The sequence below is a fragment of the Sorex fumeus genome, unplaced genomic scaffold, assembly GCF_029834395.1.
Source record: "Sorex fumeus unplaced genomic scaffold, SorFum_2.1 ptg000122l, whole genome shotgun sequence".
Classification (NCBI taxonomy): Eukaryota; Metazoa; Chordata; class Mammalia; order Eulipotyphla; family Soricidae; genus Sorex; species Sorex fumeus.
Window position 1 is genome coordinate 53,226,641 of NW_026606179.1, and position 13,105 is coordinate 53,239,745.

A 13,105-nucleotide genomic window follows, 5' to 3' on the forward strand; every position below is an offset into this window, starting at 1 on the left:
TAGGCTTACCTGTGAGCAACCCAGGTTCTATCTTTAGCACCACAGATGGTCCTCTAAGCATTTTCCAGAGTAATCCCTGAGTCCAAAGCCAGGAGTAAGCCCTAGCACCACTGGGTCTGATGTTAAGAGACTGATTTTCAAGTAGTACAAAGCAGAAAGAAAAAATCTGACAAATGACAGCACAAATAATTCAATATATAAATAATTATTTTAAGTGCTAATATATTGTTGTTACTATTTAATTTTTTATTAACTTTTAAAAATATCAATAAATACCATTCCCCCCAAGGTTAAATTTATTTCTTATATTCTCTTTTTTGGGGGGGTTGGGAAGGGAAGAGAACACTAACTTCAGATGTAAATATACATACAGTCTGAAAGGGAAGCAATGCAAAATGTCATTACAGATGATAACCAAGAGAGAGCTTGGGTAAAATGAGCTTTAAGTAAAAAACGCTGTCATTAGAGACAAGTAAGTTGATCATACAATGATAAAAAGTCAATTTAAGGTATATATATAATCACTTAACTATTTATCCATACATCAACATAGCTAAATATATAAAGCAAATGAGAGCCCGGCAAGCTACCGAGAGTATTCGATATGCCAGACACAGTAACAACAAAGTCTCCAATGGAGACGTTACTGGGCCCGCTCGAGCAAATCGACGATCAACGGGAGGGCCTTTACCTTTACTTTTACCTTTTATTGACAGATCTGATGGAAAAAATATAATAGTAGTAGATGGCTTCAATACCCAGTTTCAATAAGAGATAGAACATCCAGACAGAAAAAAATCAATAGAGAAATTGCTAACTTGTATAATTCTATGGACCAAATGGACCTAACAGATATAATAGAGAACATCCCACCCACAGCAGCAAAATACATATTCTCTCAAATATAAAAACACCTTCAGAGATAGATCACGTATCATAATAAAAGTAAGACATAACAAATTTTAAAATATTAAAATCTTACCAAGTATTTTCTTGAATGACAACGGAATGAAATTAGAAATCAAAATAACAGAAAATAAAAGAAGATAAACATAAACAACACACTCTTGAACAAACATTAGCTAATAGAGAAATTCAAAAGGAAATCTAAAAATTTATTTTGAGACTCATGAAAATTCAACTTAGTAAAACCTAAGGGATACAACAAAAGCAGTACTAAATGGAACTCTGTTGTAATAAATGCTTGCATTTGGAAAGAGGAAAAATTAAGGCCAGGGAGATCATTCAAAGGCTGAGAGCAGATCTTTTTTATGCTGGAGTCCTGAATTCAATGCCTTGTACTACATGTCCCCCTAAGAACTGAGCAGGAAGTGGCTAAGAAAATTAAAACTCAAAATTAGAAATGAAAACAGAGAAATAACAATGAATCAAATAAATAAGAATCATGTAATGGACTATATTTTAGGAAAGAATATAGATTAATAAATTGCATAACCCCTTGCACGTGGCTGACCCAGGTTCGATTCCCAACATCCCATATGATCTCCGTGGCCTTAATTTTTCCTTTTTCTTTTCCCCTTGTTTCCTGCCTGTGACCCACCCTCATCCCCACAGATTGGTCCTCTAGTCTGGTGCCATGGCCACTGATTTTTATGATTTTTTTTCACCTGTGGCCATTTAGGGACATCCTGAGTGCTCATGGACCCTGATTGAAAAATGCTGGTTTCAGCAGATGAATGATGAATTCAGAGATTGAATCTAATCAAAATCCTTCCAACAAAGGAAAGTCCAGAACTAGATGCCTTCAATGAGTTAATCTACCAACCACTGAAAGAACTAATATCAGTCTTTTTCAAGCTCTTCCAAAAATAAAAGCAGAGAAAAATATTCCCAAACATATTTATGAGGCCAGATTACCATGATTTCAAATACAAAGACAACACAAAGAAAGAAAAATACAGGCTACTCTCTCTAATGTATGTAGGTGAAAAACCTGTCCCCCAAATATTACCAAATGAAATTCAACAGTATATTTAAAAATATCATACCCTATGACCAAGTGGGATTTATTCCTGAAATGCAACTATAGTTCCAAATACACAAATCAATCAATATGATATGCCATACTGACATACAAAATTAAAATATGATCATCTTAGTAGATGTAGAAAAAAGGATTTGACAAAACTCAATGTTCTTTCTTGATTTAAAAAAATTTTTTCCAGCAAAATAGGTAGAGGAGGAATGTGCCTTAACACCATATATGAAAAACTCACAGCTAACACCTTAGTAAAGGAGAAATGAAAATTTTTTCCTTCAAGATCCAGAATAGGAAAGGATGGTCATTCTTGCCACTGCTGTACAGTAATGGTACTGGAGACTTGTCAGATCAGATCAATTAGGAAAGAGAGAAAGGAGAAAGAGAGAAAGGAGAAAGAAAGAGAGAAAGGAGAGAGAGAGAGAAAGGAGAGAGAGAGAGAAAGGAGGGAGGGGTAGGAGGAATAAAGGAAAAGAAGGAAGAAAGGAAGAAAGGAAAGGAGTAAGAAAGGAAGGAATGGAGGGAGGGAGAAACGAGGAGTACATTATCTTTGATAACAATACAGAGTCAAATTCTAAATCAAATTTGGAAAGGCAAAGTAAGGTTTATACTAGGAACACAAAAAACTTAACATTTGAAATTATGTTCTTTATTTCTTTCAAAATTGGTAATGAAATACCAAATAAAACGGGCATCCTCAAATACACAGGATAAAGCCATCTGCATTCAAGTAACCGACCCTAGTTCGATTCCCAGCACTGCATGTGATTCCTGAGCAAAGAACCTGGAGTAAATCTGAGTTTAGCCAGGTGTGATACCCCCCCCCCACAAAAAAAATCCAAACCAGACATCCTTTCCAGAAAGTGTTAATTTTAAAAGAAACACATCTTAATTCAGAATACAGTGATGAAATACAGACTATCATTTTTATTTCAGTGTTTTGTAGAATGAGACCAGTTGTAGTTACTGGTTTTGGCATATCGAATATGAGAGAACGAATATTAAATGAGAGAACGAATCCGGAGTTCTGACATCCGTCGACGATCAAGGATCAGGGACGCTGTCTCATTTGCCAAGGTGTCGAAAATCAGATGGGCTGGTCACGTAATGAGATTTAAAGACGACCGTTGGACTAGAGCTGTTACTGATTGGATTCCACGGGATGTCAAAAGACCGCGTGGCCGCCCACCTACCAGATGGTCAGACTTCTTTGTCAAGGTCATGAACGATCGGTTTGAGGCCCTCCATGTTCCCGGAGCGAAGAGATGCCATTGGGCTACACTAGCACGCGACAGGGACAAATGGAGACGTTACTGGCGCCCGCTCGAGCAAATCGACGACTAACGGGAAGTTAAGTGATTAAGTGATTAAGTTTTGTAGAAAGCTCTGGCCAATGCAATAAACACACTAAAATTATTAAACTAAAGCTTTCAATATGTTTTCATATTATAAAGTCACCTGCTAGGAAAAAGAATGAACTAAACCAGACCAGACATCTCTTTATAGTTTGATTGTTAAGAAATATCACAATAATAATTTACTCAGAGGCCAGAGTAGTACAGCGGGTAGGGTGTTTGCCTTCCATGTGATCATCTTGTGTTGGATCAACAGCATCCAGTATGGTCCCCCGAGTACCATTAGGAGTAATTCCTAAATGCAAAGTCAGGAGTAGCCCCTGAGCATCACCAGTGTGGCTCCAAAACATCACTGCATCACTGTATCACTGTCATCCTGTTGCTCATTGATTTGCTCGAGCAGGCACCAGTAACATCTCCATTTGTCCCAATCCTGAGATTTTAGCAGCCTCTCCTTACTCGTCCTTCCCAATGCTGCTGTATTGGAGGCTCTTTCAGGGTCAGGGGAATGAAGCCTGTTATTGTTCCTGTTTTTGGCATATTGAATTTGACATGGGTAGCTTACCAGGCCCCAAAACAAACAAAAGTAAACAGTAATTCACTCAAACAGCATTTCATTCCTCTGCATACATCAGATACATGCTTACTATAAGCATATTATTTGTATAATTGCATTCATAAACAAAGAAAAACAATGCAAACTTTCATATGATATTTGCTTATATTGGGAATCATATAAAGCAGTCAGAAATACCTTGCTGGAGTAATAATCAATTTTTTTAACATGAAACAAATAAAAAGAATATTCTGAGAAGAGAGGTGCCTGCCAGAGGCAGGCTGCAAGGGGTGGGAGGGAAACTAGGGACATTGGTGCTGGGAAATTACAGTGATGGAGGGATGGGTGTTGGAATATTGTATGACTGAAACCCAATCATTAACAGCTTTGTAATGCTCTATTTCATGGTGATTCAATAAAATAAAAAATCAATATTAAAAAGAGAAAAAAGGCACACTCTGGAAGCCTAGACATCCATATTTTGAATCAATACAGAATATTTTGTATCATCTCTATTAGTAATATATAAATTAAATAAAAATGGGTTTATAAGGGCACTTGTGTTCCACATATTCTAACTATGGACTACAAGAAATTAGTAAAACATATTCCATTTTAATGGGGGCAACACCCAACAATATTTGGGGATACCAGGGGTACACTCCAGAAGTGCTCAAGGTCCACCAGAGCCACATCTTAGAAGCAGGCCTAGGGCACATATGGTGCCAGGGACCAAACTCCAGGCCTCGCATGCCAGGCATGTGCTCTACTCTACAACTTAAGATCTTTTCCCAGCCCCTGTACAGCAGATTCAAAAGAAGCACCTAGTTGTCATAACGTTATCCAGCCTAGAGTTTGCCACACTTGCATTCCTTTTAAGTTTCCTAACTCCTTGCCTTCATTTCTCCTACTTTGTTGTTTTTCCTTTGACCACATTTCTGTGCCTTTCAGGACAAGGGATCGCCCTACAGAAAAGAAAAATCTTAGCTGAAATTAGAAGGTTTAATCAAAGTTTTTCTAGACAGCACGAACAATCAGCAAACATTGAACTGGGCAAAATTAAATGCCACTCAGATGGAAACAACTAGAGCTTTCCGATTTTCCCAACAAAGAACCTGATTCCAGTGCTGACTCCCCCTCATCTCTTCACCATGTACTTTCCAGCATTAAATGTGAATGAAGTTTGGATTGTTGGCAAAAGGGGGCTTAGAAGGCACAGAGGAGGTAAGAGTCACACCGCATCGCTTTCTAATTGCTGCACAGAAGACTCATCATTGCTTTTCAGTGATGGGAGGAAGAGACAACTTGAATCTGTGGAGACATGGCTCTCTGCATCATTTTGTTTTCTTTGTTTTTGGTATTAGTTTCCAGTTCCTAGAAATTGACTCATAGCTCAGTCTATAGACACACCTCGATGTGTCATCTTTTAACCACTAGAAGAAAAATGAAATATGCTTCTGACTTTGGAAAGAAGGTCAGAGAGGGAGGAACATATTTCAGAAGGACCTCTAAGTGTAGATGGGAAAATAAGTGCATGCTGACTTGTTTCCCAGTAAGCTGGCATGATGTATCATATGAATTCTATTTTATGACTTCTGGATAGACATTTTTGCAATTAAAAATACTAAAATATGAACAGTTAAGCCAGTCCAATTACATTTCTTCTGGAATAGACTACTTTCAAATAACTCTCAAAAAAAAATTTTTTTTTCAAAATTTTATGTCTCTGAGTCTTGGCCGTTGATGGGATTACATGGTGCCAGGGGGCCAGTTGGTGGGTGTGACCCCCGCCTACTGGAATTTGGAGGATCTGGGTGGAGGATGCTCAGCCCCGATCCGAGCAGGCTTGGAGATCTCATTCCAGGGACCTACATGTCTTTGTTCCTCTGCCGGTACCTTCATGTGTGCGGAGAGTGGTCTCAGCATGGTGATGGCTGGTTCTGGAGGTCTTCGGCTGCCAGAGCCCTGGTCGGGGCGGGGAGGGAAACTCAACCTGCTCCCCTCCAAGGGGCCCCGGCGAGGACAGCCAGGCGTGGGGGCAGGAGACTCTGCGGCCGAGTGACATCTTATCATCTCATTCCTACTGTGGACAAACTGGCAGGCTACCAAATGTAACCTGCCCACACGGCAGAGTCTGGCAAACTCCCCGCGGCGTAACCAATATGCCAAACACCAGTAACAATGATGGGTCTCATTCTCCTAACTCTGAAAGAGCCTTGAATATGGTACTTTTTTAAAAATCTCAGGGCTAGGACGAAGGAGACGTTACTGGGGCCTGCTCGAGGCAATCGACGAATAGCAGGATGGTCATGATCGTGATCAAAATTTTATAGACAATAGTTTTCCAATGCAGCAATAACGTTTGAGAAAGGGCCAGAGAGATAGTACAGTGGGTAGGACATTTGCCTTGCACACAGCCGACCCAGGTTTGATCCATGGCACCACATATGTTTCCCTGAGCCCCCACAGGAGTGATCCCTGAGTGCAGAGCCAGAAGTAAGCCCTGAGCATCACTGGATGTAGCCCAAACCTCCCCTCACTGCAAATATAAATAGATAATGTAAGAGATGCCATTATTTCAGCAGTAAGTTCACAAATTCTTCTTTTTGAGTTGAATTTACTCTGGATGGTAATGTATGAAAACTCACTAAAATTAAGCAGTCTTATAGAAATGTAGGATAGTGTGCTTTTGAGGTGCATGTGTGTGTGTGTGTTTGAAAGAACTTAAACTCACATTTGCTTACTTTCCAGTCAAAGTTAATTCATACTTACCATCTTTTCTGGGTTGGAGTGATAACACAGCGGGTAAGGCATTTGCCTTGCACGCGACTGACACAGCCAACCCGAGTTCGATTCCTCTGCCCCTCTCAGAGAGCCCGGTGAGCTACCGAGAGTATCTCACCTGCATGGCAACGCCTGGCAAGCTACCCATAACGTATTTGATATGCCAAACACAGTAACAACGTCTCACAATGGAGACATTATTGGACCCACTCGAGCAAATCGGTGAACAACAGGAGGACAGTGCAGTGCATCTTTTCTAGAGTATAAAAGAAAACAGGAATTTATATAAAAAGAATGTAATGGCTAGACTAAGTATAGAAGTGTGAGCAGGATTAAAGGAAGCAAAAAGGACGAGTGTAGTCCTCAGAATCTAGTTATGGTTTTTTAAAGGAAAAATTGAAAATGATGTTTGGCTTGCTGATTTGGGGAGCCAGGTCAATTGTATGACTGTTTATAAAGATAAATAAAGAAGAGCAAGTTTGGGTGAGAGAAGATAAACCATAACCTCCCACCTCTAGGCCTGAGGGGAATGAATGAGAGGAATGGAGTTCACCAGAGGATCTAGAGAACTGGCCTTACCAGAAGGCCAGTTAGATGGGAGCGGTAGCTATAAATGACCGAGCCTCTACCAGAACACCACAATAGTGGAAAACAGGGATGGCAGGAGGAATAAAGGCCCAGTTCTCCTCCTACTCTCTACTGCTGGTGCCTCTGGTACCCGGTGAAGTCGAGATGGTGTGATCAATAGAATTCTCAGACACAGAGCTCAGGAAGAGCAAAGAACGGATTATAACCAGAAAAACCATTATACTATCCTAGACAGTTTTGTCTATTAGCCACGTGTTCACATTTTAACTCATACTAGAGATCATCTCCTAAGAACATAATAAACATAAATTCCACTTCTCATTATTAGCACTGCAAACAGGAGATATGTCCCTTTTTCATATCTTCCAACTTCAACCTACCCTTCCAACATCACCCCTGCTAAGAATTTTGAACTTTTCTAGATAATAGACAATTGAATTTTAAAAAGAGATTTGGTGTAGCTTTTTTGTGTGAAAATTAATCCAGAACTGGTTGAAAGGTGAACAGTTTGACATCATGAGGACATTGATATCAGGGAGAATGTAACTGACACTCAGGCAAGAGAAATGATGAACTCTTCAGCTGAAGTGGGGTTAGACAGGGTGAATGGATTTAGATGTTGCTATTGAAATGGAGTCTATAGGATTTGGTTGCAGATTTTGAAAAAAAAGGAAAAGGAAGAACTGAAAAGGAAGTTTAACTTTCTAATTTTGGAAGCCAGCTCAATTGTGCAACTATTTATGAAGATAAAGTCAATAAAGTGGAGCGAGTTTGGGTGAGAGAGGGTAATTAATTTACTTATAGATGTTAAATTTGGGACACCTGAATAAAACCTCTTAAAATGGGGTCAATGGGAAGAAATTTCATCAAATGCCTCTGTGGGTCCATATTTCAATGCATACAGTTGCCCCTACTCGCATCCAAAAGCAACAATCAAAAAAGAAAATACAAAAGATATCTGTTTGTATGAATAATGAGATAATATATCCCTGAGGCAATGAAATAAAATTAGTGAGAATCAAGAAGGATGATCCAGCAAGAGAGTGCTCTGAGGATAGAAACAGTGACTGGGGGTCCTACCTCTATGCGTGATGGGGTTTGAAAGCTGTTCCTTGTGAGAAGAGGATAGGAAACAGGAATACAGCTGTATTTCTGAAACCAAGCATGAGAACAGGGGTTTTCCATAATCTATGCTGTGACTGAAGGAAGAGTCAGTGCTGTTTCTTGCCTCGGACCATGGAAAAAAAAGGAAACCATTTCTGTACTGGAAAATAAATGCATCTTTTTAGTGCCTCAGTATCTAATGCTGTGATGCCTGCCCAGTATAATGGTATAGGAGTCTCAGCTCCAAATTTAAGTCTTGGATTTGGACTTGGGGGCCAAAAGAGTTACTTGAAGTCAATGCCAAACCATGACGGTTTGGAGAAAGAGGACAGCTCTAAATTCTCCCCTTGTGAGCATCATAAACAGAAATCGATGATAAGAAATAGAAACAACAATGTAATCAGAACACACTAATTTTAAATAATACTTAATGACCTGGTTGAACAAAGAATTTACATTACTACTTTAGTGACTGAAGAGAGAGCTTGAAGTGCTGAGTGCATGCTTTGCACTTCTGCTTCTTCCTTTATCATTTTAAATCTGCCACCAAATCTTATAGACTCCCTTTCAATAGCAACTTCTAAATCCAATTTGCAGGTGAGAGATCTGAGTTTGCTCCCCAGCATAGCATGGTAACCTGAGTTTTGCTGGGAGCAGTCCTGAGTACAGATCCAGAAGACTTCCAAGCATCACAGCATGGCCCTCAAACCTAAATTTCATTAAATGGTACTGTGTATGTATTTCTCCATAGAAATGTATTCTTCTTTGTGAGACAGAAACATCCATTTTTATGCTTAAAAGTAAAAGTATCTCCCCATATCAGGTGTCTTATATCTGTCCAGCCCACAGACATAAATAGAGAGGGGGCCACATTTTGCTGGAAGGGTCCTTTTGGAGGTGTGTATGTAAGTGGGGCTCAGACTTTTGTAGATGAGTTGAGCCCCTACGGGAAGAACATTCTACTTTATCGGTTGCTCTTCCCAATTCTATTCCCGTTGAAGGGTCCTTCACATCACTCTGGCGTTGGACGGTAGCCATTTCTGGAATCATATTGGGATTGTCCTAAGCATCCTGAAAGTCTTTACAGGGAAATAATTTCTATGAATTGCCTACTTTGCTCAGCAGATAAATAGATAAATTTCCTTCCCCAAGGTTATGTGGTCTTGGACAGTGTCTTAACTCTAAGTGGCACTACTACTGTTTACTGCAGCAACTTTCCACTGGCACATAGTAGGGTGTTTATGAGAAAATGCCTCAAAGCTGTAGCATGTTTTTTTAATTTTATCAATGTTAAGTTTTTTCCTCTCTGAGGGAAGGTTTGGTATTTTTTAAATTGATAAAATTCTTAGAGAAATCTTATAACAGGATGAGTGATTAAGCTGAGAAATAGTGTCTAGGATTTTTTTTGAAACGAGGTGTTAAGAGGCTTGTTTTCTCATATATCTTGTAGGCTGACACTGAGAGCAATTCTGCGCGAGAAATTTCAGAAATGCTTTGGCAGCGATTAGTGCTGGTGGAGTTAGTGTATAATCTCACAAGGTGACAGCTACCCTGCGTGGTGTGTAAATTTCTGGTTTCTTGGTTCTGCATCACGTATTTTGCTGCTGCGTTTGTATATAGACCTTATAAGCTGATGCATACCCACTTCTTTCTTTCCCTTACCAAATATTTTTCCTAACGGATTTCCGTTTGAAGTTCTTGTTTTCCCCCCTAGCCTAGAAAATCTACTCTACCACTAAACCCATGAGACAGAGATAGAGCAGCTGTACGCTCCTAGGAGCAGCCTTAAAAAGTGTGGGTGGAGGAAGGGAAGGCCAGAAAATAGGTTGTTATTTCCATTGCTGGCAATTTAGATTCAGAGGCATTTCATCTGCAGTCCCCTCAAGTGTTGAATTGAATAAAAGTCGTCGCAGAAGCAGTGGAAAGCGTGGCTGGGGGAGGGGCTGTGCACCCTTCCAGCTAAACGCAAAGAGACAGGCAGCTTGTGAGCATGCATCCTCGGCTTGGAATAAAAGCCACAAGAAGCCTGAGAGCCAGCCTTTATTGAAACAAGATGCCGCCGCCGTAGTGAAACAAAACACAGGCTGAAATCCATCTCCACTGGCAGAGCGGGGTGATTATTGAGTGTGTGCTCCTCCAACCAGGAGGGCCTGTGTGGGCAGCTAGGTGCGGGAGAAGGAGAATAAGGGACTGCGGCGTCTCCATCCTGCCTAACATGAATGACTTAGGGTGAGACATATTTCACATGCACCTTGTGAACAAGGAATCTGGCTCTAAAAGATCTACTCCTTATTTTACATGCAGGTTGGTCAGAATTCGTGTTTGCAATACATGGAAATACAGCTTGTACACGGGAAATTTCTTGTTGACAAAGATGATACTGTATCTCAAATTCCATTTTGAAGACATTTAAAGGTGGTTTTCCTTGGAAGTATTGTTGCAGAAGCGTAAGCTAGCCCTCCATGATCTTTTTTTTTTTAAAACAAGTTATATACCTGAAGCGTTAGACAAATAAAAGGAAAATTGAACCAATATAGAACATGTTCCTCTATCCTCTCTATTTTCTGCGATTTGGCAATAGGATCCAGAGGTTTATTCTTTGGAGTTTCAAACTCTTTGGATAAGAATTGTGCTCTCCCCATCAGTTGATTTATAATCACTGTTTGAAAAAAAAAGTTACCACGGCCAGAGAAACAGTAGAGCTGGTAGGGTGCTGGTCTTGCACACAGCCCAAAAGCCCCCTCACCCCCGCCACCAGTGCAGCACTGCCAGGAATGATGCCTGAACACAGAGCCAAGAATAAGTCCTGAGCACAGCTGACATGGTCCCAAAACCAAAAACCGCTTGATCACTTGATCACTTGATCACTTGACATCCCGTTACTCATCGATTTGCTTGAGCAGGCGCCAGTAACATCTCCATTCATCCCTGTCGTGTGCCAGTGTAGCCCAATGGCATCTGCTCGTTCTAGGAACAAAGAGCCTCAAACCGATTGTTCTTGACGAAGAAGTCTGACCTTCTCGTAGGTAGGCAGCCACGCGATTTTTTAAAAAATTTTTATTAGTGAGACATCATGAGGTAAAGTTGCAGACGCGATCTTTTGACGTCCAGTGGAATCCAGTCAGTAATGGCTCTAGTCCAGTGGTCGTCTCCAAAAACCAGAGAATAAAAATGTTAACATTTTATGTACATAAATTGATGTTCCGTGCTTAGATCCACTAATCCACTGAACATTTCAAAATAGTAATATTCTCTTTGTTTTTATATACAAATTTAAATGATTTTTATGAACAAGAATTTCCCCTCACCTATAATTTGGCTGCCTGGTGGAACAATTCCGTTGAAAAGGGCAAAAAAAATGCTTCATTCTTTTTATTTATTTACCATGTTGTAAAGATAGTTAGTACCCTGTAATTCTCAGAAAATGGCCAATTGAGTGTTTTAATGCATATAATTATTAATTGATATATTTAAACATATTTTATGGATTTCAATTACTACAATGATTATAATTATTGAAGCTCAAAATCTACTATCTTTGCCTATAAAATGAAGTCTCAAGTTGGTTTCTAAGGGTTTTGACATGCTCCTAGTCATCTTTGGTAGCTTTTGTGCTGTCAAGTGCAATAGTCCAGCTCGTTTTCTTCCACATACCTGGAATCAACCATTTTTCTCAAAGACACTGGATTTTTTAAAAATGTAGAATAGTATTTCAAGATCATATTCTGAGTACTCAGGGTTCTTGATGCTACAGTGATGATAGTAGTTTCCAGTTCTTTTCACTGGAACTTCAATTAGGAAACATATGTGTGCATAGGCATTATGTATGTGTATACAATTATATAAATTATATCATTTTATATTTCTGTGAGCATCTAATAGATGTATATATTTCATTACTGCATTTGCATTATTTTACTAAATAAAAGAATCTACATTTACTTATTTAGAGGGTTATAAAATATCTTATAAATTCATATTGATATCTTTAATTCAAATTAAAGATTATGGTTAATTTATACATTCTGTAATAGATCTATATTATCATTATCCAGTCGGTAATGGCTCTAGTCCAGTGGTCGTCTCCAAAAACCAGATAATAAAAATGTTAACATTTTATGTACATAAAATGGGATGATAGAATTAGAATATCCTGTAATTTCTCATTATTACTCAATATTTTATTCTATATTTCATGTTTTAATTTCAAAAGTATCTTAATATTACCACTGTCGGTTTGATTGCTTAAAGCAATTAAATATTTTTTGTACCTGTCATTCTGGGCTGGAGCGATAGCACAGTGAGTAGGGCATTTGCCTTGCATGTAGACGACCCGGGTTTGATTCCTCCGCCCCTCTCGGAAAGCCTAGCAAGCTACTGAGAGTATCCTGCCCACACAGCAAAGCCTGGCAAGCTACCTGTGACATATTGGATATGCCAAAAACAGTAACAACAAGTCTCACAATGGAGACATTACTGGTGCCCGCTCGAGCAAATCGCTGAACAACGGGAGGATTCCTATTTCTCTCTGTCCTCACATATGGTTAATTTGGGGTTGTTTGGCTTTGTTGATTTTAGTTTTTTTGGGGGGGTTGTTTTGTTTTGGGGGGCCACACCAGACTGTGCTCAGGACTTACTCCTGGCTCTGCACTCAGGGATCACTCCTCCCTCAATTGTGACAACCAAAAATGCCACCAACATTGCCAAATGTCCTTTGGA